This window comes from Hyperoodon ampullatus (genome assembly GCF_949752795.1).
Source record: "Hyperoodon ampullatus genome assembly, chromosome: 5".
NCBI lineage: Eukaryota > Metazoa > Chordata > Mammalia > Artiodactyla > Ziphiidae > Hyperoodon > Hyperoodon ampullatus.
In genome coordinates this window covers 129,042,037-129,069,302 of record NC_136918.1, presented here as the reverse complement: position 1 = coordinate 129,069,302, position 27,266 = coordinate 129,042,037, and positions in this window count along the sequence as shown.

The following is a 27,266-nucleotide window of genomic DNA, read 5'->3' as shown; positions in this document are numbered from 1 at the left end:
AGTCTAGCAATTGAGTCTCCTTGCAATGTTTTGAGTATCATGTCTATTTCAGAAAAATCACTGTGATCAATGGGCTGCAAAGTTCTGATGTCAGTGTCAGGGTCACACTCTCTCAAAGGGATACTCTGTGGAATCAACTGTATCCAAGTCCTGTGGACTGAGGATATGTGGGGATGGTGAGCAATGGAGGAAATCAGGACACTTTGTCCAGAAAAGCAAATGAAACACGGTGAGCACATATTTTTCAAATATGCTTCTTCTCTCACATGAAACTGGAATGACACTAAAATTCCTCATGAGGAACATCAAAGAAACAAGTTGATGAGGCAAGGAGTGAGACAATGAGGCATTGTTGATGATAGCTTCTGTTATTTATAAATTTTTAGGAAGAGTGTTAACTATTTTGGGATCAGGTAGACAAATATATCTTTTATTGCTTTTTGTTTGTTTCTTTTCAGAGTCCTGGAGTATGATTCATCTAGGATGCTCTTGTATAATAAATGTAAAGGAGTTTTCTTTATCTAACCTATCTTAATCTTCATTTCTAAGTTTAACTTAAGAAGTACTATGTTTGAGCTCTTGGTTGCTTATTGTAAAGAATAGGTGAAGCATACTACTTAGCACAAGCCAAATAGTTTATGAAATTAGACTTTCAGCACCACTATTTTTATTATAATTATGTTTTAAAAGATACACACTTTGTCCTTCCATAACTTTTTTCATATATATTATACAATTATTTGAATACATTGTTAGAGGTTTAATATTCTAATATTAAAATGATTATTACCATTTGATTTATAATAATGTAGTATATATATTGAGTTTAAAAGTGAACTCCAGTTTAAACATTATTCTTCCTATCATAACAAAAAGCAGATCATAACTGATACCTCGTCCAGACCCAGGTAGAGTTGGCATTAACAGAAGAGTAGAATCAGAGCTACTATTTAACAACATTGAATGGAAATACAAATAAAATGATACAGTTGCCCCTCACCTTCATCTCTAGTTTTTTTCTTTAGTGGATTAAACGTCAACCTGGCCACTTTCACATCAAACCTAAGAAAAGGGAAGGCAGTTGCTTACTGACTAAAGAAAGATGTTTGATGAAAATATGTTTTTATCCTATAGAGTGATAAAATGTGTATGATTATACATTTCAGTAATTGGTTTAAACAATCTGTCATACTAACCAGAGGGTGTTTCAATTACATGGGCGACGAACATCTGTTTAGAGCTAGATGTAGGGCGTGTGCTTGGCTTTGTGTAGCTCTGATAAGAAAGATCTGTAATGCAATTCCAGTGAGTTCTTCCATGAAACTGACTATTGTTTTAGGTGATTGAAAATTCAATATAAGATAAAATATTTAATAAAGCATACATGAATAAAAGTATAGTATCAGTAATTCTGAGTGATAAATGTGGATAGTTTGGGAAGGAGGAAGATTCATCCATTTAATTCTGTCCAGCAGGAGAGCACTGGATAGTTAAAATGTTCAGAAGCTTTAGCAATTCAATGGTAGTTAAAAGAACTGAGAATACATAGCCTAGAAAATAACAGAGTTATTCTACTATCTTGAGATAACCCCTACTGACCTATAGGAGTAGACAGAGACTACTTCTGGGGAGCTCAAAACCACACTGAGAAGCACAGATGAGAAAAAAAAAAAGAAAAGCGTACTGTAAAATTTTAATAAATAAATAACAACTATATACCAGTTCATCAATGGAACATGCTGTTTTGAAAGTTAATGGGCTTCCCAGAAGTGGAAGGAGTAGATAAAGAAACTTGTATTAATTAATCAACTTGTGCTGGTCTCTATAATCAGGATGTTGTATATACTACATCCCCACACTTCCACAAACATAAAGACATGGTTAGTATTACCCTCATTTAGATGAGGAAAGTAGACTCAGAGGGTTGTCAACACCCCAAAGCTGGAGAGAAGGACAGTCAAGATGTAAACCCAAGTCTTTGACTTAAAAGTCTATATCAAGCAGAGGTAGGGTGAACACCTGTCAGAAACATCATAATGGAGATTCTTTCCCCAGTTGATGACAAGTAGATTATGGAATCAATAATGTTTTTCCAAACTCTGAAATAGTATGACTTAGGAAGAAGCAGGGGTTTAAGCTTAATTTCAGGCCAATACACAAACTTTTTCAAAGTCTATCTTTAACCATCCCCAGGACTGGTTAATAATATTACTGGTAAAACATACAGAGAAAATATCAAGTACAATACCATCAGTATTATATACACAGTATCATATCACATATTGAACAATACCTTATGAGATATATCTATATAGAGATAGAAAAAGAGAGAGAGAGGGAGGGAGATCTTGCCAAGGCTAACCTGCCTGGCATGAACAGGACAGCTTTGATAGGGGTTAGCATTCTTTGAAGGAAATTTTCTTTCAAATGGAAAAGCCAGCTGAGCTTTACTTCCTGGGCATCATGGTTTATAGCTTTGGCATCTTCATATGTAATGACCGCTAAACTGAAAAAAAATACTCAGACTCAATAAGCCATTTCCTCATCTGGCAATTGACAAGAGGGCACAAAGGTACCCACACTAAGTAGGATGCACCACTCAGCCTTCTAATGGTGATTGGCAAGGTTCCATGCAAGCTGACTATTGTACCAGTAGAAAGTTGTTTGCTTTGGCCTTTTCTGTCTCATTTAGAGATGGAAAATTCTCATATTTAAACATATGTAAAGGTATGTCATAGTGTGTAAAATAATGGATATTTGCATATGCATGTGTAAAATTATTTTTCTTACAAGCCATTGAAATCATACCACTTTTAGTCTTTGTTTTGAAATTTAATGAAGTATTTTTCCATCAAGCAACTTAATTGAAATTATAATGTGCTCGGGTAACATGTTGGGCAGGGTTAACTTCCTAACAAGGCATTGGGTCTAAACCTGACTGGTGTGATGAACAGTGTATACGGGGAGATGAATGAGCAAAAAAGGAGACATTAAGGAACTCGATTAGAAAGGATGGTAAATATTTTAATAATAGTTATATTAATTTTTCAAAAATTTTACTAGAACCTGATTTTTATTTTTCTTCTTGTAATATTTTCTCAACTTAAGCAAAATGTATTTGGGAGGTGTGGAGAAACAAAGAAAAGAAGTAGAGAAAGAAATAAGCAGGGCTATTTTCTAATAACATTTTATTTATGCAAAGACAGGAAAAACTAAGAAATAAGAAGTCTCAGGAACACAAAAATGAGCAAGAAGGGAGTCCAGGATGCCTCAGAAAGGGGAATGTCACTTAAAACCTTTCTCTGCTACTCTGACCTAAACCTTCTTTAATGCATGAAATACAATAGCCTATTTTCTCAATGACCAAGCTACATTTATTTTAATTTGCAATGTAATCCTTGTTTATTTTTCAACTTCATTCACAGTGGTTAGAGTCAAAGGACCTCTCAGCATTTCTTCATGTTCACTCTCTCAATGAATATATTAGATATGGTCAAGCATGTATATCTGAGTCTTTCAGGCATGTATATCTCCATCCTTTTTTCTCTCTTATATGCAGAACCTCATTTTTGCTTTGCCAGGGAATAATTCTGCCCTTGTCTAAGTCAGAACATCTGGATCCTGATCTCATGGTCCTTGGAAGATAAGCAAAAAGTAAAATTGTTCTGAATCCCCAATGCCTTCGCTAATAAGCATTTTATGAGAATAATAGTCTCTTTGGGAAATGGAAAAATGATTGAAACGATCGCATTCAACCCCAGACTAAAGCTCTAATTAGGAACCATCTGAGAAAGGGGGGCAAGATTGCAAACAGTGTGGGGGTCCTGCCATTTGTGCACAAACTGAAGGAGGGACAGAAAGAATGTCACAGAGAGATGGAAATTTTTGGCACTCAGAAAAATACTTCTGGCAAATTAGCTAAAGTTTTCGTCAAATCACTGAAACAAGTCTATTTGGAAAACATGAAATGCTGCATGTTATAAAATTTTAACAGATCCATTTTACATGCAAACAAGAAAACATCTGCTCGGCAGAAACACCACGGCATATCTTAAAATTTAGAAAACATGGCTATACAAAGTTGTTATTTTTCCATTTAGAAGAAAAAAGGCAAATTATTGCAGTAATTAGATATTATAAGTATCTAAGCTAATCTAGCTGGTTCAAACCAAATACATATCCAATGCAGTTTCCTTCTTTTAAACGTCAAGCCAACCACATTTTGTGAGAGATATGCAATCTGTTGCAAAATGATATGTGCTTACTGTTAGGTTTTTCCTCATTAACATTTCAGCCTTTCAAGTAATCTATTTAGACCACATTAACATGAAACATAATAAACTTTACACACGTGCGTAGACTACTACTTCTCTTTAGGTTGCTACTTCTGTTCTCTCGTATTATTTCCAGGAAACGAAGACTTGATAGTAAATTTGCAAGAACAATACAAAAATACCTCTCTTATCTCCTGAACCCAGATTCCCCAGTTATTAAGATTTTACCATCTTTGCTACACTACTCAGTTTCTCTGTCTCTCCTTCTTTATCTCTCACATACACACATACATACACAGACACACACATGCAAGTATACACAGCCTTTGTGTTCCTTTTCTTTCACATTATTTATGGCACCCTGTACTTTATGTTTTAAGTACAAAATAATAAAATTTAAGCTTTTTAAATTTTAAATTGTTCAATTCAGGACCCTTAAGTACATTCACAGTGCTGTGCAACCATCACCACAGTCTAGTTTCAGGCTATTTCATTCCTGCAAAATAAAAACATATATCCAAAGCATGCACTCCCCATTTCTCCCTCTCCCAGCCCCTGACAACCCCTAATCCTCTTTCTTTCACTGTTTCTTTACCTATTCTGGATGCTTCCTGTAAATGAAATCATACAAAAGGTGGCTTTTTGTGTCTGCCCACATATTTTAAGAGGGGACAAGTGAATTTTTGTTTTTATTTGAAATGGCATTTTTGTTATTTGAAAGAGAAATCCAGATGGATTAGAGATGTACAAAAAAAAAAAAAAAAAAAAAAAAACAGAGGCAAGACCCATATCTCCTTGGGAGAGGGAAACAAATTAGGAGTTGGGATTAACATATACACAATGTGATGTATAAAATAGATAACCAACAAGGACCTACTGTATATCACAGGCAACTATACTCAATATTTTGTAATAGCCTATAAGGGAAAAGAGTCTGAAAAATAATATATATGTATATGCATTATATATATATATATCACTTTGTTGTACACCTGAAACTAACACAACATTGTAAATCAACTATGCTTCAATAAAAATAAATAAATTAAAAAAAACAGCAGAAGCTTATGTTTTTCAGCTGCAGGTACAGTCAAAATAAGTACAGGGCAGTTGGTACAAATTAACTGAGCAAGTAATGTGGAGTGAGGTCTGGGCAGGTTCTGAGCCATATTAAAACAAATTTTGGCTCATCTTTACTGGAGAGCTCAAAAAATTCTCTCACGGGAGTCTATATCCCTTTAAGACAATCTGACAAAAAGCGCAAATGAGTTTCTGCATTTCTGTGTGCCTGCATGTGTATGTGTTAGTGTATTTGTGTGTGTTTGCATGTGTGTGTGCTTGTGTATTTGTATGTGCATATATGTTTGTGCAGTTATGTATGCATGAGTTTGTACTTCTGTGTGTGCATGTGTGTGTATGATGGCGGACTTCTGCTTGAGTGTGGTTTATGTATCATGTGTGTATATGTTTGTGTTTTTATTTATTTATTTATGTATTTATTTATTTTTTGGTTTTATCATGTTGGTTTATGTCCTTCTGGATATATTTTTATGCATACACATATATACAAAGTTATTACAAAAATACAATTATACAATGATGTTGTTCAATAAATGAATTTTTAACCTGACAAAATTTATAGATATCCCTTGTTTGTGTTTTTAATTTACAAATCCAATACTCTAGTCCCCCAAGATTCATTTTGATTAACCCACACCAAGGTGGCTATCATTGTCATGAACTTACTCTCAAAGTATTGACACTTATCAAATACAACAAAAACATCAGGACAAAGTATTTAAAAATGAGAAATAACATCAGACATTGAAGGTTGAAAACCACAAGTACAGGAAAACACATGTTTTCTTAAATTCAAGGTTTTGGTCTGTTTGCATTTTCATTTTAACATGCTCTTCCCGCTCACAAGGATCTCGAAAGCCCCTATGTTACGATACTTTGCTGTTACGGAATTTAAGATATGAAGAGGTTGAAACACTCACACAGAAACCTCTCTGTGGCCTGCAGACCTATTTCTTTGGCTTACAATGTGGTTTAAGAAAATTGAATTCATTTTTTTAAAATGGTGCATTTTCTCTGAAGTTTATCAAAATCTCTGTCACTCTCTATCACACTCTAATCAAGAGTAAGAGTCAGCCTTTACTTGGTTTCCCTGGATGAGTCAGAAGGCGCCCAAGTTTACAATACTTGCCTTAAGAGTGGCTGGGGAGAGAGTTTCCAGGTTAACCTCTTTAATGAAGGTTTGTTTTAATTTTTTTACTATTCATGAAAATAAAATTATACAGACTACATACAGATGCAAAGCACAGAAACATTATTTGATGCACCTTACATAGGCAGTAATTAATATTCTACAATTAATTTCAGTTCACCATTCTTTCCTTCCTCCTGTGGTTGAAATGAAATGCCTAGAGATTCTGCTCTGTTGCAGACTGTGTGTGAATGAGCTAAGAAGCTTTCTCCTCTGCAGAGTCTGACCTTCCATGCAATTATTTACTGTCTTTTTGATGATGACTTCATTACTTGATTCTATTAAGAGACATAATGTAATTTGAATACTGAAGATGAAAACAAGTTTCCTGTAGCCATTTTTAACCCATTTAGTCTGCCACAGTGAAGTAGGTGTTTGTCAACGCTCCTTGGTTCATAGCAGGGATCCAGGGCCTTAACTTTCCAGTCTAAGATCCCTCATGCCAGGAAAGTGCTGTGACCTGGCTCTACCAGTCCCTTTTTCATATGTCTTAGTTTGCTTCCTGTGAAAGGATTCTGAGCACAGGGCTTCCTTTATCTCTCCATGGCTGTTTGACGAAATCTTTTGTCCTGCCGTTTTGCCTCCTTTCCCCTCCCCATCTCCTAGTTCCATCTTTTTCTAATTATCCTCAACTGGAATGACCCAAAATCCACATACACTCAACATGAAATTTTTGTGGTCACGGACAAAGAATTCAGAAGTTAATGTGCATGTATTAAAATGTCATGTAATGGTAACTTGAGGCTGGGGAGGTGCTGCTGACCGAAAACATACATGACAACACAACCAGCCCAGCACAAACTGCCTGTGAATTAATGTGCCACTTTGTCCTTACTATTGTTTATCCATTTAAAATATCTTTCCCATCCATCAGCACATGAATAAATCACCCACCATCTCAGTTCTCCCTAATTTCACCTTGTTCCCTTCCCAGGCTTCTCCTTGGTTTTGAATTTGCTGAAGTGTGAGTTCACCTAGGTGTTTTTTAAGTGTGAAACCCACCTTTCTTCCTGTATGGTCTCTCCACAGTTAAGTTTTATATCTAATGATTCTGTGTATATTTTTAAAGTAAAATTGGTAAACAAATCCCTGTGGCATTACTAGCTCTGAATACTGTTCACTCACAGATTAACTTCTTTTTATCAGGTGTGTTTGGTGCGTGTGTGTATCTGTGTGTGTGAAATCCATCTACTAAAATAATACAACTGATTTGTGGTATTTTCAGGTAGAACATAACATTGGAGAAACACCTTAAGAGCCTATGAATTTTTGACCTTCCTCAAATAATGCTGTGCTTTTCTCTGCTTCCTATGCAGATGTTGAGAGGCAATAATAATTATATTTCTTAGGTAGCAAAATAGAAAATATATATTTGCCTCTAAGCTTCTGAGTACTCTATTTCTGAAACATTTCATTTTTCTAGCATTTGGCTGTGCTATGTAAGTGTAGGCTTGGACATTAACTTCCACATCAAATTCTAACCAAGCTACTCTCTTTCCCATAGTGTGAATACCATTGGTATTTGTGTTGGAAACAACCGAAGTGGGGTGTGTGTATGTTAGTATAGGCCAACCACATGTGGGTGGGATAATAAAAACAAAACCTCAGCACAGCATACCTTGAGAAAAGGGTGGATCATGAGAGATAAAGTGTGGTGTAAATTAAAAATGACCTCAGATGGAAATCGTGTGGATATTATAAAAACATGAAAGCAATCCATCTGTCAGGAGAGAGTTTACTCTCTCATTCTTCACATCTTAAAGGGATCCCTTCCTATCATTCCAGAGCATAACTCACATTTGTGACGTTAGTTGTTTATTATCTATGGAACCAGGGGCACCATAAAGAAAACGGTATTAATCTTGAGTGCTTTTGCCATTTTTATAACATGGACAACCTTTTAGGGATCAAAACCATCAAACTGCCAAATATTTTGAGACCAGCTCTCCAATATTTCAGGTTAATGAAAAAATTGTTAAAAGAGAATTATAGGCCGGAGGAAGATGGCGGAAGAGTAAGACGCGGAGATCACCTTCCTCCCCACAGATACATCAGAAATTCATCTACACGTGGAACAACTCCAACAGAACACCTACTGAACGCTGACAGAAGACCTCAGACCCCCCAAAAGGCAAGAAACTCCCCACATACCTGGGTAGGTCAAAAGAAAAAAAAGAATAAACAGAGACAATAGGATATGGACGGGACCTGCACCAGTGGGAGGGAGCCGTGAAGGAGGGAAGGTTTCTACACACTACAAGCCCCTTCGAGGGCGGAGACTGCAGGTGGCAGAGGGGGAAAGCTTCGGAGTAGCGGAGGAGAGCACAGCAACAGGGGTGTGGAGGGCAAAGCAGAGAGATTTTGGCACAGAGGATCGGTGCCCTCAGGCACACACCAGCCCGAGAGACTTGTCTGCTCGGCCGCCAGGGCGGGCGGGGCTGGGAGCTGAGGCTCGGGTAGCGGCTTTCAGTCGGAGCGCAGGGAGAGGTCTGGGGCTGGCGGCAGGAAGAGAGCCTGAAGGGGTTAGTGCTAGCCCGGAGGGAGTCCGGGGAAAGGGTCTGGAGCTACCGGAGAGGCAAGAGACTTTTTTCCCTTTTGTTGCCTGGTGCGCGAGGAGAGGGCATTCCCCTCCCTCCCCTCTGCCTGAGTGAGCCAGAGCCCCCGAATCAGTGGCTCCTTTAAACCCGTCCTGTCTGAGCGAAGAACGGACGCCCTCCGGCGACCTACGCGCAGAGGCGGGGCCAGGTCCAAGGCTGAGACCCGGGAGCTGTGAGAGCAGAGACAGGGAAATCTCTCTGAGCAGCCTCCGAGGCAGCGGATTAAAGCTCCACCGTCCATTTGATGTGCCCTGCGTCTGTGGAGTGCATGAATGGACAGCGAATCATCCCAAATTGAGGAAGTGGACCTTGAGGACAAGATTTAAGACTTTCCCCCCTTTTTTTTCCCTCTTTTTACAACGAATTATCTCAAATTAAGGAGGTGGACTTAGCAAGATTTCAGACTTTTCGCCCTCTTCCTCTTTTTACAACGAATTATCCCAAATCGAGGAGGTGGACTTGGAGAGCAAGATTTTTGATTTTTCCCCCTGCTCTCTTTTTGTGAATGTGTATGTGTAATCTTCTGTGTAAGATTCTCTCTGTATAGCTTTGCTTCCACCATATGTCCCAGGGTTCTTTCGGTCCGTGTTTTTTTTCAATAATTACTTTTTAATCTTAATAACGCTACTATATTTCATACTTTATTCTATTTTACTTTACCTGCTCTTTCTTTTTTTCCTCCCTTCCCTTCCTCCCTCCCTCCCTCCGCTCCTCCTTTCCTTCTTTCTTTTTCTTTCCTCCATCCCTCCCTCCCTCCCACCCTTCTTCTTTCCACTTTCTTTTTCTTTCCTTCCTCCCTCCCTCCCTCCCTCCTGTCTTTCTTTCTTTCTTTCCTTCCTCCCTCCCTCCCTCTCTTCTTCCATTCACTCTTCGTTTTGCTTTCATTCCTCCCTCCCTCCCTCCTTTCTTTCCTTTCTTTCCATCCTTCCTCCCTCCCTCCTTTCTTTCTTTCTTCCTTCCTTCCTTACTTCCCTTCTTCCTTTCTTTCAATCTCTCTTTCTTTCTTCTACTAATTACTTCTTTCTACTTTTTCTCACTGTTATTCTGAGCCGGGTGGATGAAAGGCTCTTGGTGCTGCAGCCAGGAGTTAGTGCTGTGCCTCTGAAGTGGGAGAGCCAACTTCAGGACACGGGTCCACAAGAGACCTCCCAGCTCCACATAATATCAAGCAGCGAAAATCTCCCAGGGATCTCCATCTCAACACCAGCACCCAGCTTCACTCAACGACCAGCAAGCTACAGTGCTGGTCACCCTATGCCAAGCAACTAGCAAGGCAGGAACACAACCCCACCCATTAGCAGAGAGGATACCTAAAAACATAATAAGGCCACAGGCACCCCAAAACACACCACCAGACGTGGACCTGTCCACCAGAAAGACAAGATCGAGCTTCAACCACCAGAACACAGGCATTAGTCCCCCCCACCAGGAAGCCTACACAACCTACTGAAACAACCTTAGCCACGGGGGACAGACACCAAAAACAACGGGAACTACGAATCTGCAGCCTGCAAAAAGGAGACCCCAAACACAGTAACATAAGCAAAATGAGAAAGCAGAAAAACACACAGCAGGTGAAGGAGCAAGATAAAAACCTACCAGACCTAACAAATGAAGAGGTAATAGGCAGTCTACCTGAAAAAGAATTCAGAATAATGATAGTAAAGCTGATCCAAGATTCTATTTCCCAGATCCAAAATCTTGGAAATAGAATAGACAATATGCAAGAAACAGTTAACAAGGACCTAGAAGAACTAAAGATGAATCAAGCATCGATTAAAAACACAATAAATGAAATGAAAAATACTCTAGATGGGATCAATAGCAGAATAACTGAGGCAGAAGAACGGATAAGTGAGGTGGAAGATAAAATAGTGGAAATAACTGATGCAGAGAAAAATAAAGAAAAAAGAATGAAAAGAACAGAGGACAGTCTCAGAGACCTCTGGGACAACATTAAACGCACCAACATTCGAATTATAGGGGTTCCAGAAGAAGAAGAGAAAAAGAAAGGGACTGAGAAAATATTTGAAGAGATTATAGTTGAAAACTTCCCTAATATGGGAAAGGAAATAGTTAATCAAGTCCAGGAGGCACAGAGAGTCCCATACAGAATAAATCCAAGAAGAAATACACCAAGACACATATTAATCAAACTGTCAAAAATTAAACACAAAGAAATCATATTAAAAGCAGCAAGGGAAAAACAACAAATAACACACAAGGGAATCCCCATCAGGTTAACAGCTGATCTCTCAGCAGAAACTCTACAAGCCAGAAGGGAGTGGCAGGACATAATTAAAGTGATGAAGGAGAGAAACCTGCAACCAAGATTACTCTACCCAGCAAGGATCTCATTCAGATTTGATGGAGAAATTAAAACGTTTACAGACAAGCAAAAGCTGAGAGAGTTCAGCACCACCAAACCAGCTTTACAACAAATGCTAAAGGAACTTCTCTAGGCAAGAAACACAACAGAAGGACTATACCTACAATAACGAACCCAAAGCCATTAAGGAAATGGGAATAGGAACATACATATCAATAATTACCTTAAATGTAAATGGACTAAATGCTCCCACCAAAAGACACAGAGTGGCTGAATGGATACAAAAACAAGACCCATATATATGCTGTCTACAAGAGACCCACTTCAGACCTAGAGACACATACAGATTGAAAGTAAGGGGATGGAAAAAGATATTCCATGCAAATGGAAGTCAAAAGAAAGCTGGAGTAGCAATTCTTATATCAGACAAAATAGACTTTAAAATAAAGACTATTAGAAGAGACAAAGAAGGACACTACATAACGATAAAGGGATCGATCCAAGAAGAAGATATAACAATTGTAAATATTTATGCACCCAACATAGGAGCACCTCAATACATAAGGCAAATACTAACAGCCATAAAAGGGGAAATCGACAGTAACACAATCATAGTAGGGGACTTTAACACCCCACTTTCACCAATGGACAGATCATCCAAAATGAAAATAAATAAGGAAACACAAGCTTTAAATGATACATTAAACAAGATGGACTTAATTGATATTTATAGGACATTCCACCCAAAAACAACAGAATACACATTTTTCTCAAGTGCTCATGGAACATTCTCCAGGATAGATCATATCTTGGGTCACAAATCAAGCCTTGGTAAATTTAAGAAAATTGAAATTGTATCAAGTATCTTTTCCGACCACAATGCTATGAGACTAGACATCAATTACAGGAAAAGATCTGTAAAAAATACAAACACATGGAGGCTAAACAATACACTACTCAATAATGAAGTGATCACTGAAGAAATCAAAGAGGAAATTAAGAAATACTTAGAAACAAATGACAATGGAGACACGACGACCCAAAACCTATGGGACGCAGCAAAAGCAGTTCTAAGGGGGAAGTTTATAGCAATACAATCCCACCTTAAGAAACAGGAAACATTTCGAGTAAACAACCTGACCCTGCACCTAAAGCAATTAGAGAAAGAAGAACAAAAAACCCCCAAAGTTAGCAGAAGGAAAGAAATCATAAAGATCAGATCAGAAATAAATGAAAAAGAAATGAAGGAAACGATAGCAAAGATCAACCAAACTAAAAGCTGGTTCTTTGAGAAGATAAACAAAATTGACAAACCATTAGCCAGACTCATCAAGAAAAGAAGGGAGAAGACTCAAATCAGTAGAATTAGAAATGAAAAAGGAGAAGTAACAACTGACACTGCAGAAATACAAAAGATCATGAGAGATTACTATAAGCAACTCTATGCCAATAAAATGGACAACCTGGAAGAAATGGACAAATTCTTAGAAATGCACAACCTACCAAGACTGACTCAGGAAGAAATAGAAAATATGAATAGACCAATCACAAGCACTGAAATTGAAACTGTGATTAAAAATCTTCCATCAAACAAAAGCCCAGGACCAGATGGCTTCACAGGCGAATTCTATCAAACATTTAGAGAAGAGCTAACACCCATCCTTCTCAAACTCTTCCAAACAATATCAGAGGAAGGAACACTCCCAAACTCATTCTACGAGGCCACCATCACCTTGATACCAAAACCAGGCAAGGATGTCACAAAGAAAGAAAACTACAGGCCAATATCACTGATGAACATAGATGCAAAAATCCTCAACAAAATACTAGCAAACAGAATCCAACAGCACATTAAAAGGATCATACACCATGATCAAGTGGGGTTTATTCCAGGAATGCAAGGATTCTTCAATATACGCAAATCAATCAATGTGATACACCATATTAACAAGTTGAAGGAGAAAAACCATATGATCATCTCAATAGATGCAGAGAAAGCTTTCGACAAAATTCAACACCCATTTATGATAAAAACCCTGCAGAAAGTAGGCATAGAGGGAACTTTCCTCAACATAATAAAGGCCATATATGACAAACCCACAGCCAACATTGTCCTCAATGGTGAAAAACTGAAACCATTTCCACTAAGATCAGGAACAAGACAAGGCTGCCCACTCTCACCACTCTTATTCAACCTAGTTTTGGAAGTTTTAGCCACAGCAATCAGAGAAGAAAAGGAAATAAAAGGAATCCTAATTGGAAAAGAAGAAGTAAAGCTGCCACTGTTTGCAGATGACATGATACTATACATAGAGAATCCTAAAGATGCTACCGAAAAACTACTAGAGCTAATCAATGAATTTGGTAAAGTAGCAGGATACAAAATTAATGCACAGAAATCTCTGGCATTCCTGTACACTAATGATGAAAAATCTGAAAATGAAATCAAGAAAACACTCCCATTTACCATTGCAACAAAAAGAATAAAATATCTAGGAATAAACCTACCTAAGGAGACAAAAGACCTGTATGCAGAAAATTATAAGACACTGATGAAAGAAATTAAAGATGATATAAATAGATGGAGAGATATACCATGCTCCTGGATTGGAAGAATCAATATTGTGAAAATGACTCTACTACCCAAAGCAATCTACAGATTCAATGCAATCCCTATCAAACTACCACTGTCATTTTTCACAGAACTAGAACAAAAAATTTCAAAATTTGTTTGGAAAAACAAAAGACCCCGAATAGCCAAAGCAATCTTGAGAATGAAAAACGGAGCTGGAGGAATCAGGCTCCCTGACTTCAGACTATACTACAAAGCTACAGTAATTAAGACAGTGTGGTACAGGCATAAAAACAGAAAGATAGATCAGTGGATCAGGATAGAAAGCCCAGAGATAAACCCACGCACATATGGCCAACTTATCTTTGATAAAGGAGGCAGGAATGTACAGTGGAGAAAGGACAGCCTCTTCAATAAGTGGTGCTGGGAAAACTGGACAGGGACATGTAAAAGTATGAGATTCGATCATTCCCTAACACCATACACAAAAATAAGCTCAAAATGGATTAAAGACCTAAATGTAAGGCCAGAAACTATCAAACTCTTAGAGGAAAACATAGGTAGAACACTCTATGACATAAGTCACAGCAAGATCCTTTTGGACCCACCTCCTAGAGAAATGGAACTAAAAACAAAGATAAACAAATGGGACCTAATGAAACTTCAAAGCTTTTGCACAGCAAAGGAAACCATAAACAAGACCAAAAGACAACCCTCAGAATGGGAGAAAATATTTGCAAATGAAGCAACTGACAAAGGATTAATCTCCAAAATTTATAAACAGCTCATGCAGCTCAATAGCAAAAAAACAAACAACCCAATGCAAAAATGGGCAGAAGACTTAAATAGGCATTTCTCCACAGAAGATATACAGACTGCCAACAAACACATGAAAGAATGCTCAACATCATTAATCATTAGAGAAATGCAAATCAAAACTACAATGAGATATCATCTCACACCAGTCAGAATGGCCATCATCAAGAAATCTAGAAACAATAAATGCTGGAGAGGGTGTGGAGAAAAGGGAACACTCTTGCACTGCTGGTGGGAATGTGAATTGGTACAGCCACTATGGAGAACAGTATGGAGGTTCCTTAAAAAACTAAAAATAGAACTACCATATGACCCAGCAATCCCACTACTAGGCATATACCCTGAGAAAACCATAATTCAAAAAGAGACATGTACCAAAATGTTCATTGCAGCTCTATTCACAATAGCCCGGAGCTGGAAACAACCTAAGTGTCCATCATCGGATGAATGGATAAAGAAGATGTGGCACATATATACAATGGAATATTACTCAGCCATAAAAAGAAACGAAACTGAGCTATTTGTAATGAGGTGGATAGACCTAGAGTCTGTCATACAGAGTGAAGTAAGTCAGAAAGAGAAAGACAAATACCGTATGCTAACACATATATATGGAATTTAAAAAAAAAAAAATGTCATGAAGAACCTAGGGGTAAAACGGGAATAAAGACACAGACCTACTTGAGAATGGACTTGAGGATATGGGGAAGGGGAAGGGTAAGCTGTGACAAAGGGAAAGAGAGGCATGGACATATATACACTACCAAACGTAAGGTAGATAGATAGTGGGAAGCAGCCGCAGAGCACAGGGAGATCAGCTCGGTGCTTTGTGACCGCCTGGAGGGGTGGGATGGGGAGGGTGGGAGGGAGGGAGATGCATGAGGGAGGGGATGTGGGAACAGATGTATATGTATGACTGATTCACTTTGTTATAAAGCAGAAACTAATAAAAAAAAAAAAAAAAAGAAACTAAAAAAAAAAAAAAAAAAAAAAAAGAAACAGGGAAAAAGGAGAAAAGTGACTTGATCAAATAAAATAATCAGCATTCCAAGAAAAAAGAAAAAAAAAAAAAAAGAGAATTATATGCAATGGTTTTGTTGGTATGGATTACATATCTTTTATTTCTATGTTCAGGAGCAGAGGCAGATAGCAAAATCCTGCAGAATGCAGTATGGACCAGAGGGAAAGAGTGATGTTGTGGGACAATGCAGCTCTGGTCTAGATGCCTGTTTCCGGCAATTACAGCTAGGTGAACTGGAAAAATTACTTACGCAGTCCAGATCTCAATATTGTTAACTATAAAATCATGTCATGAGATCTATCTTGAAGGTTTGTTGTAAGTGTCAAAGCTAATAGAATCCTTTGGTTATTATAAGTCTAAATGTGTGATAGATGATTATTATACTTAGTATTATTTATTTTATGGAAAAATCTATATAATCAATTTATTGATTTTATGAGAACCATCATAGGACATTTATGAATACAATTACATGTGTAATTGTATTCATAAATCATCTGTAATCTCTAATGGGAGTCATCTGTAATCTCTTAAACAGTCATAGTAATACCATGTCTATTTCAGTAGAAAGGCATCATTTTCCCACATGAGTTCTTTGACCTTTTTTGGCTCTCATGGTAATTAAACAGCAGAGAGGCTTTCAATCTGCCTTTCCAAATCCTTGCCCCTCCTTAGAAGGCTTTCCATTTTGTGGTACTCAGTTTAGCCAGACCCTAGGAATTATCTTAATCCATATCTTGTTTTGAGACCTTTGATCATGACCTTCATATCTTTTGATAACTGAGACACTGCTTTTATATTTTACCAGATTCTACCAAATTTACCTCTTTGCCTAAACATTGTGTTATATCACATTAAATGTAGAACTCTTATCACAGCTCCAGGCTCAAAACAATTGCTTAATAACTGACATATATTATATTAATTATACCATCATCATTGATTTCTTTGTTGCCTTTTCTCCTTGATGACCTGTATTATCAATGGCTTCCCAGTTATCAGTTTATTGTCTTTAATCTTCTCTCCCTATATGCTTAAGAAAATCACCCACTCACTTGATCTTATATTAATGATATTCAGATGTAACTCTCTAGCCCCAACTACTTATTAAAGCGTCAGTTTTATAGTTCCATCCACTTCCAAGATCTTTACTCAAATAGAATATCCTGTCATCATCCCCAAATGAATATACACACTGACCTAGATTATCTTCCAAACTCTTCCATTTACTTTCTTTCCCACCCCTCACTCACCTGGCTATCTTCAGCCCACCACTCTCCTTTCTCTTTCAAGAGACACTGAGTCCTTGTATTTCTTGGATTTGTCCTTTCATCATTTCTAGGGACATTCTCCCTGTGAGGAGACTCAAAGCTTTATAATTAAATCAATTAAATTACCTTTTAATTGCCCTCCAATGGAACTTTGATCTTCTATTCCACCCAACCTCAATTCTACAGGGTACATTGCTATAGAAATGATTTGGAATATCTGATAATTTTTTGTTTGTTTGTTTGTTTCAGAGGCTCCAAAGATACCTTATCACCATCTATATTACATTAAAATTTATCTACTGTTTTCATGTTAATAATGTCTGCAATAATGCTTTATCTATTCCAAATTATTTTTTCCCTAAAACTACTCTGTATGAACATTTAGTCTCAATCAGTCTGGGTTCTATCATACCACCCCTAAACCATGGTGGTAAACTATTAGTTCTGGACCACCATCTCATGCTTTGACTTCCTACATGGAAATCCTTCCACATATTCTATCGACCTATTTTTGTGTTTCATTCAAATCCCAGCTTAATTTTCATTGTTTTATACAGCTTTGTCTTAATACTCTGGCTATTTTACCTGTTTTTGGATTATCACAACTTTTTTATGTCCACATATGTTCTTTGTATGCTATCTCTATTAAAGCAATTTCTAGGTTAAGTGCTTATATGGCCTTTGTACAATATATTTTGTATTACCTCCACATATCATCAATTATCTCTCCCTTCTTTGTAATTCCCATTGCTAATACCAGAGTCCAGGTCCTTTTATCTTTTTCCAGAAAACATAACCTCTGGCCTCCTCGTATTCAGTACCTCTTTTCCCTCTAATCCATCCTAAATACTACTCATAAATTTATGTTTCTAAAACTAAAACTATATCATTTTAAAAACCTGTCCATAGCAAGACTTGTCTCTTACCTCTTTAGGAAATACCTGCTTTGGTTATGAGCCTCAGATATATTTTAATATTCTGTAAATGCCTAAAAAACCTTCCCAGCATATATCAATCAAAGTCTTAGATTTCCATTCATTTAAATCATCCATCAGGAAGTTTCATTTAAAACTTTTTTTTTAACATCTTTATTGGAGTATAATTGCTTTACAATTATCTGTTAGTTTCTGCTTTATAACAAAGTGAATCAGATATACTGATATATATATCCCCATATCTCCTCCCTCTTGCCTCTCCCTCCTAACCTCCCTATCCCACCCTTCAGGGTGGTCATAAGGCACCAAGCTTATCTCCCTGTGCTGTGTGGCTGCTTCCCACTAGCTATCAATTTTACATTTGGTATTGTATATACGTCCATGCCACTCTCTCACTTCATCCCAGCTTACACTTTGCCCTCCCCATGTCCTCAAGTCCATTCTCTACATCTGCATCTTTATTCCTATCTTGCCCCTAGGTTTTTCAGAAGGTTTTTTTTTTTTTTTTTTTTTTTTTTAGATTTCATATATATGTGTTAGCATATGGTTTTTGCTTTTCTCTTTCTGACTTACTTCATTCTATATGACAGTCTCTAGGTCCATCTGCATCAATACAAATAACTCAAATTTATTTCTTTATATGGCTGAGTAATATTCCATTGTATATATATGCCACATCTTCTTTATCCATTCGTCTGTCGATGGACACTTAGGTTGCTTCCATGTCCTGGCTATTGTAAATAGAGCTGCAGTGAACGTTGTGGTACATAACTCTTTTTGAATTATGGTTTTCTCAGGGTATATACCCAGTAGTGGGATAGCTGGGTCGTATGGTAATTCTATTTTTAGGTTTTTAAGGAACCTCCTTACTGTTCTCCATAGTGGCTGTATCAATTTACATTCCCAACAACAGTGCAAGAGTGTTCCCTTTTCTCCACACCCTCTCCAGCATTTATTGTTTCTAGATTTTTTGATGATGACCATTCTGACTGGTGTGAGGTGATACCTCAGTGTAGTTTTGATTTGCATTTCTCTAATGATTAGTGATATTGAACATCCTTACATGAGTTTGTTGGCAATCTGTGTATTTTCTTTAGAGAAATATCTATTTAGGTCTTCTGCCCATTTTTGGATTGGGTTGCTTGTTTTTTTTGATATTGAGCTTCATGAGCTGCTTGTAAATTTTGGAGATTAATCCTTTGTCATTTGATTCATATGCAAATACTTTCTCCCATTCTGAGGGTATCTTTTCAACTTGTTTATAGTTTATTTTGCTCTGCAAAAGCTTTTAAGTTTCATTAGGTCCCATTTGTTTATTTTTGTTTTTATTTCCATTTCTCTAGGAGGTGTATCAAAAAGGATCTTGCTGTGATTTATGTCATAGTGTTTTCTGCCTATGTTTTCTTGTAAGAGTTTTATAGTGTCTGGCCTTACATTTAGTCTTTAATCCATTTTGAGTTTATTTTGTGTATGGTGTTAAGAAGTGTTCTAGTTTCATTGTTTTACGTGTAGCTGTCCAGTTTTCCCAGCACTACATATGGAAGAGGCTATCTTTTCTTTATTGTATATCCTTGCCTCCTTTATCAAAAATAAGATGACCATATGTGCTTGGGTTTAACTCTGGGTTTTCTATCCTGTTCCATTGATCTGTATTTCTATTTTTTTGCCAGTACCATACTGTCTTGATTACTGTAAATTTGTAGTAGACTCTGAAATCTGGGAGCCTGATCCTTCTACCTCCATTTTTCTTTCTCAAGATTGCTTTGGTATTTGGGGGTTTTTTGTTTGTTTCCATACAAATTGTGAATTTTTTTGTTCTAGTTCTGTGAAAAATGGCATTGGTAGTTTGATACGGATTGCATGGAAACTGTAAATTGTTTTGGGTAGTATAGTCATTTTCACAATGTTGATTCTTACAATCCAAGAACATGGTATATCTCTCCATCTATTTGTATCATCTTTAATTTCTTTCATCAGTGTCTTATTGTTCTCTACATACAGGAATTTTGTCTCCTTAGGTAGCTTTATTCCTAGGTATTTTATCCTTTTTGTTGCAATGGTAAATGGGAATGTTTCAATTTCTCTTTCAGATATTTCATCATTAGTGTATAAGAATGCAAGAGATGTCTGTGCATTAATTTTGTATCCCGCTAATTTACCAAATTCAATGATTAGCTCTAGTAGTTTTCTGGTAGCATCTTTAGGATTCTCTATGTATAGTATCATGTCACCTGCAAACAGTGATAGTTTAACTTCTCCTTTTCTGTTTTGGATTATTTTTCTTTCTTTTTCTTCTCTGATTGCTGTGTCTAGAACTTCCAAAACTATGTTGAATAATAGTGGTGAGACTGAGGCACCTTGTCTTGTTCCAGATCTTAGAGGGAATTGTTTCAGTTTTTCACCATTGAGAACGATGTTGGCTGTGGGTTTCTCATATATGGCCTTTATTATGTTGAGGTAATTTCACTCTGTGCCTACTTTCTGGAGGTTTTTGTTTGTTTGTTTGTTTGTTTGTTTTTATAGTGGATGTCATTTATTATCTGTTTATTATGATGCTTTTATCTAATTTATTTATCATAGCTCTCAAAGAGTTAATATTATCCCCATTTTACTGAAAGAGACATTGAGGTTCAGAATTTGCCCAACGTTACATAACACAGTAAATGACAAGTCCAGATTTCTAACACAAGTCTATATGACACCAAAGTACAAGCTCCTAAATGCTATGCTAATTACTATGCTAATTATTTTTAAAGAGTAATGTGTCCAAAGAAGCCCCTGCCTTGCTGGTATTCTGTAAAAGAAGGTAGAAGACAGATTTCTTCCAATGAATTTTGACTGCTGTGAATAAAACAAAGGCACCATTCTTTTTTTTTTTTTTTTTTGCTTTATAACAAATTTAATCAGTTATACATATATATATGTTCCCATATCCCCTCCCTTTTGTATCTCTCTCCCACCCTCCCTATCCCACCCCTCCAGGCAGTCACAAAGCACCGAGCTGATCTCCCTGTGCTATGCGGCTGCTTCCCACTAGCTATCTACCTTACGTTTGGTAGTGTATATATGTCCATGCCGCTCTTTCACTTTGTCACAGCTTACCCTTCCCCCTCCCCATATCCTCAAGTCCATTCTCTAGTAGGTCTGTGTCTTTATTCCTGTCTTACCCATATGTTCTTCATGACATTTTTTTTTCTTAAATTTCATATATATGTGTCAGCATACAGTATTTGTCTTTCTCTTTCTGACTTACTTCACTCTGTATGACAGACTCTAGGTCCATCCACCTCATTACAAATAGCTCAATTTCATTTCTTTTTATGGCTGAGTAATATACCATTGTATATATGTGCCACATCTTCTTTATCCATTCATCCGATGATGGACACTTAGGTTGTTTCCATCTCCGGGCTATTGTAAATAGGGCTGCTATGAACATTTTGGTAAATGTCTCTTTTTGAATTATGGTTTTCTCAGGGTATATGCCCAGTAGTGGGATTGCTGCGTCATATGGTAGTTGTATTTGGAGTTTTTTAAGGAACCTCCATACCGTTCTCCATAGTGGCTGTACCAATTCACATTCCCACCAACAGTGCAAGAGTGTTCCCTTTTTTCCACACCCTCTCCAGGATTTATTGTTTGTAGATTTTTTGATGATGGCCATTCTGACTCGTGTGAGATGATATCTCATTGTAGTTTTGATTTGCATTTCTCTAATGAGTAAGGATGTTGAGCATCCTTTCATGTGTTTGTTGGCAGTCTGTATATCTTCTGTGGAGAAATGTCTATTTAGGTCTTCTGCCCATTTTTGGATTGGGTTGTTTGTTTTTTTTGCTATTGAGCTGTATGAGCTGCTTATAAATTTTGGAGATGAATCCTTTGTCAGTTGCTTCATTTGCAAATATTTTCTCCCATTCTGAGGGTTGTCTTTTGGTCTTGTTTATGGTTTCCTTTGCTGTGCAAAAGCTTTGAAGTTTCATTAGGTCCCATGTGTTTATTTTTGTCTTTATTTCCATTTCTCTAGGAGGTGGGTCAAAAAGGATCTTGCTGTGATTTATGGCATAGAGTGTTCTGCCTTTGTTTTCCTCTAAGAGTTTGATAGTGTCTGGCCTTACATTTAGGTCTTTAATCCATTTTGAGCTTATTTTTGTGTATGGTGTTAGGGAGGGATCTAATCTCATACTTTTACATGTCCCTATCCAGTTTTCCCAGTACCACTTATTGAAGAGACTGTCCTATCTCCACTGTACATTCCTGCCTCCTTTATCAAAGATAAGGTGACCATATGTCCGTGGGTTTATCTCTAGGCTTTCTATCTTGTTCCATTGATCTATCTTTCTGTTTTTGTGCCAGTACCATACTGTCTTGATTACTGTAGCTTTGTAGTATAGTCTGAAGTCAGGGAGCCTGATTCCTCCAGCTCCATTTTTCATTCTCAAGATTGCTTTGGCTATTCGGGGTCTTTTGTGTTTCCATTCAAATTGTGAAATTTTTTGTTCTAGTTCCGTGAAAATTGCCAGTGGTAGTTTGATAGGGATTGCACTGAATCTGTAGATTGCTTTGGGTAGTATAGTCATTTTCACAATGTTGATTCTTCCAATCCAAGAACATGGTACATCTCTCCATCTGTTTGTATCATCTTTAATTTCTTTCATCAGTGTCTTATAATTTTCTGCATACAGGTCTTTTGTCTCCTTAGGTAGGTTGATTCCTAGATATTTTATTCTTTTTGTTGCAATGGTAAATGGGAGTGTTTCCTTGATTTCACTTTCAGATTTTTCATCATTAGTATATAGGAATGCCACAGATTTCTGTGCATCACTTTTGTATCCTGCAACTTTACCAAATTCATTGATAAGCTCTAGTAGTTTTCTGGTAGCATCTTTAGGATTCTCTATGTATAGTATCATGTCATCTGCAAACAGTGACAGCTTTACTTCTTCTTTTCCGATTTGGATTCATTTATTTCCTTTTCTTCTCTGATTTCTGTGGCTAAAACTTCCAAAACTATGTTGAATAAGAGTGGTGAGAGTGGGCAGCCTTGTCTTGTTCCTGATCTTAGTGGAAATGCTTTCAGTTTTTCACCATTGAGGACGATGATGGCTGTGGGTTTGTCATATATGGCCTTTATTATGTTGAGGAAAGTTCCCTCTATGCCTACTTTCTGCAGGGTTTTTATGATAAATGGGTATTGAATTTTGTTGAAAGCTTTCTCTGCATCTATTGAGATGATCATATGGTTTTTCTCCTTCAATTTGTTAATATGGTGTATCACGTTGATTGATTTGCATATATTGAAGGATCCTTGCATTCCTGGAATAAACCCCACTTGATCATGGTGTATGATCCTTTTAATGTGCTGTTGGATTCTGTTTGCTAGTATTTTGTTGAGGATTTTTGCATCTAAGTTCATCAGTGATATTTGCCTGTAGGTTTCTTTCTTTGTGACATCCATGTCTGCTTTTGGTATCAAGGTGATGGTGGCCTCGTAGAATGAGTTTGGGAGTGTTCCTCCCTCTGCTATATTTTGGAAGAGTTTGAGAAGGATAGGTGTTAGCTCTTCTCTAAATGTTTCATAGAATTCGCTTGTGAAGCCATCTGGTCCTGGGCTTTTGTTTGTTGGAAGATTTTTAATCACAGTTTCAATTTCAGTGCTTGTGATTGGTCTGTTCATATTTTCTATTTCTTCCTGATTCAGTCTTGGCAGGTTGTGCATTTCTAAGAATTTGTCCATTTCTTCCAGGCTGTCCATTTTATTGGCATAGAGTTGCTTGTAGTAATCTCTCATGATCTTTTGTATTTCTGCAGTGTCAGTTGTTACTTCTCCTTTTTCATTTCTAATTCTATTGGTTTGAGTCTTCTCCCTTTTTTTCTTGATGAGTCTGGCTAATGGTTTATCAATTTTGTTTATCTTCTCAAAGAACCAGCTTTTAGTTTTATTGATCTTTGCTATCGTTTTCTTAATTTCTTTTTCATTTATTTCTGAGCTGATTTTTATGATTTCTTTCCTTCTTCTAACTTTGGGATGTTTTTGTTCTTCTTTCTCTAATTGCTTTAGGGGCAAGGTTAGGTTGTTTATTTGAGATGTTTCCTGTTTCTTAAGGTGGGATTGTATTGCTATAAACTTCCCTCTTAGAACTGCTTTTGCTGCATCCCATAGGTTTTGGGTCGTCATGTCTCCATTGTCATTTGTTTCTAGGTATTTTTAAATTTCCTCCTTGATTTCTTAAGTGATCACTTCTTTATTAAGTAGTGTATTGTTTAGCCTCCATGTGTTTGTATTTTTTACAGCTCTTTTCCTGAAATCGATGTCTAGTCTCATAGCATTGTGGTCGGAAAAGATACTTGATACAATTTCAATTTTCTTAAATTTACCAAGGCTTGATTTGTGAACCAAGATATGATCTATCCTGGAGAATGTTCCATGAGCACTTGAGAAAAATGTGTATTCTGTTGTTTTTTGATGGAATGTCCTATAAATACCAATGAAGTCCATCTTGTTTAATGTATCATTTAAAGCTTCTGCTTCCTTATTTATTTTCATTTTGGATGATCTGTCCATCGGTGAAAGCGGGGTGTTAAAGTCCCCTACTATGATTGTGTTACTGTCGATTTCTCCTTTTACCGCTGTTAGTATTTGCCTTATGTATTGAGGTGCTCCTATGTTGGGTGCATAAATATTTACAATTGTTATATCTTCTTCTTGGATCGATCCCTTGATCATTATGTAGTGTCCTTCTTTGTCTCTTCTAGTAGTCTTTATTTTAAAGTCTCTTTTGTCTGATATGAGAATTGCTACTCCAGCTTTCTTTTGATTTCCATTTGCATGGAATATCATTTTCCATACCCTTACTTTCAGTCTGTATGTGTCTCTAGGTCTGAAGTGGGTCTCTTGTAGACAGCATATATATGGGTCTTGTTTTTGTATCCATTCAGCCAATCTGTGTCTTTTGGTGGGAGCATTTAGTCCATTTACATTTAAGGTAATTATTGATATGTATGTTCCTATTCCCATTTCCTTAATTGCTTTTGGTTCGTTATTGTAGGTCTTTTCCTTCTGTTGTGTTTCTTGCCTAGAGAAGTTCCTTTAGCATTTGTTGTAAAGCTGGTTTGGTGGTGCTGAACTCTCTCAGCTTTTGCTTGTCTGTAAACGTTTTAATTTCTCCATCAAATCTGAATGAGATCCTTGCTGGGTAGAGTAATCTTGGTTGCAGGTTTCTCTCCTTCATCACTTTAATTATGTCCTGCCACTCCCTTCTGGCTTGTAGAGTTTCTGCTGAGAGATCAGCTGTTATCCTGATGGGGATTCCCTTGTGTGTTATTTGTTGTTTTTGCCTTGCTGCTTTTAATATGATTTCTTTGTATTTAATTTTTGACAGTTTGATTAATATGTGTCTTGGCGTATTTTTCCTTGGATTTATTGTGTATGGGACTCTCTGTGCCTCCTGGACTTGATTAACTATTTCCTTTCCCATATTAGGGAAGTTTTCAAATATAATCTCTTCAAATATTTTCTCAGTCCCTTTCTTTTTCTCTTCGTCTTCTGGAACCCCTATAATTCGAATGTTGGTGCATTTAATGTTGTCTCAGAGGTCTCTGAGACTGTCCTCTGTTCTTTTCATTCTTTTTTCTTTATTTTGCTCTGCAGCAGTTATTTCCACTATTTTATCTTCCACCTCACTTATCCGTTCTTCTGCCTCAGTTATTCTGCTATTGATCCCATCTAGAGTATTTTTTATTTCATTTATTGTGTTTTTAATCGATGCTTGATTCATCTTTATTTCTTCTAGGTCCTTGTTAACTGTTTCTTGCATTTTGTCTATTCTATTTCCAAGATTTTGGATCTTGGAAATAGAATCTTGGATCATCTTTACCATCATTATTCTGAATTATTTTTCAGGTAGACTGCCTATTACCTCTTCATTTGTTAGGTCTGGTGGGTTTTTATCTTGCTCCTTCTCTTGCTGTGTGTTTTTCTGTCTTCTCATTTTGCTTATCTTACTGTGTTTGGGGTCTCCTTTCTGCAGGCTGCAGGTTCGTAGTTCCCGTTGTTTTTGGTGTCTGTCCCCAGTGGCTAAGGTTGATTTAGTGGGTTGTGTAGGCTTCCTGGTGGATGGGACTAGTGCCTGTGTTCTGGTAGATGAGGCTGGATCTTGTCTTTCTGGTGTGCAGGTCCACGTCTGGTTGTGTGTTTTGGGGTGTCTATGGACTTTTTATGATTTTAGGCCACCTCTCTGCTAATGGGTGGCTTTGTGTTCCTGTCTTGCTAGTTGTTCGGCACAGGGTGTCCAGCACTGTAGCTTGCTGGTCGTTGAGTGAAGCTGGGTGCTGGTGTTAAGATGGAGATCTCTGGAAGATTTTCGCCGTTTGATATTATGTGGAGCTGGGAGGTCTCTTGTGGACCAGTGTCCTGAAGTTGGCTCTCCCACCTCAGAGGCACAGCACTGACTCCTGGCTCCTCAATTTGGGATGATTTGTTGTCTATTCATGTATTCCACAGATGCAGGGTACATCAAGTTGATTCTGGAGCTTTAATCCGCTGCTTCTGAGGCTGCTGGGAGAGGTTTCCCTTTCTCTTCTTTGTTCTCACAGCTCCTGGGTCTCAGCTTTGGATTTGGCCCCGCCTCAGCGTGTAGGTCGCTGGAGGGCGTCTGTTCTTCGCTCAGACAGGACAGGGTTAAAGGAGCAGCCTCTTCGGGGACTCTAGCTCAGGCCGGTCGGGAGGGTGGGGCACGGAGTGCGGCGCGAGCCTGCAGCGGCAGAGGCCGGCGTGACGTTGCACCAGCCCGAGGCGCGCCGTGCGTTCTCCCAGGGAAGCCGCCCCTGCATCCCTGGACCCTGGCAGTGGCGGGCTGCACCGGCTCCCGGAAGTGCGGTGTGGACAGTGACCTGCGCTCGCACACAGGCTTCTTGGCGGCGGCAGCAGGAGCCCCAGCGTCTCACGCCCGTCACTGGGCTCCGCGCTTTCAGTCGCGACTCGCGCCCGTCTGTGGAGCCCCTTTAAGCAGCGCTCTTAATCCCCTCTCCTCGCGCACCAGGAAACCAAGAGGGAAGAAAAAGTCTCTTGCCTCTTCGGCAGCTCCAGCGTTTTCCCGGACTCCCTCCCGGCTAGCTGTGGCACCTTAGCCCCCTTCAGTCTGAGTTCTCGCCGCCAGCCCCAGTCCTCTCCCTGCGCTCTGACC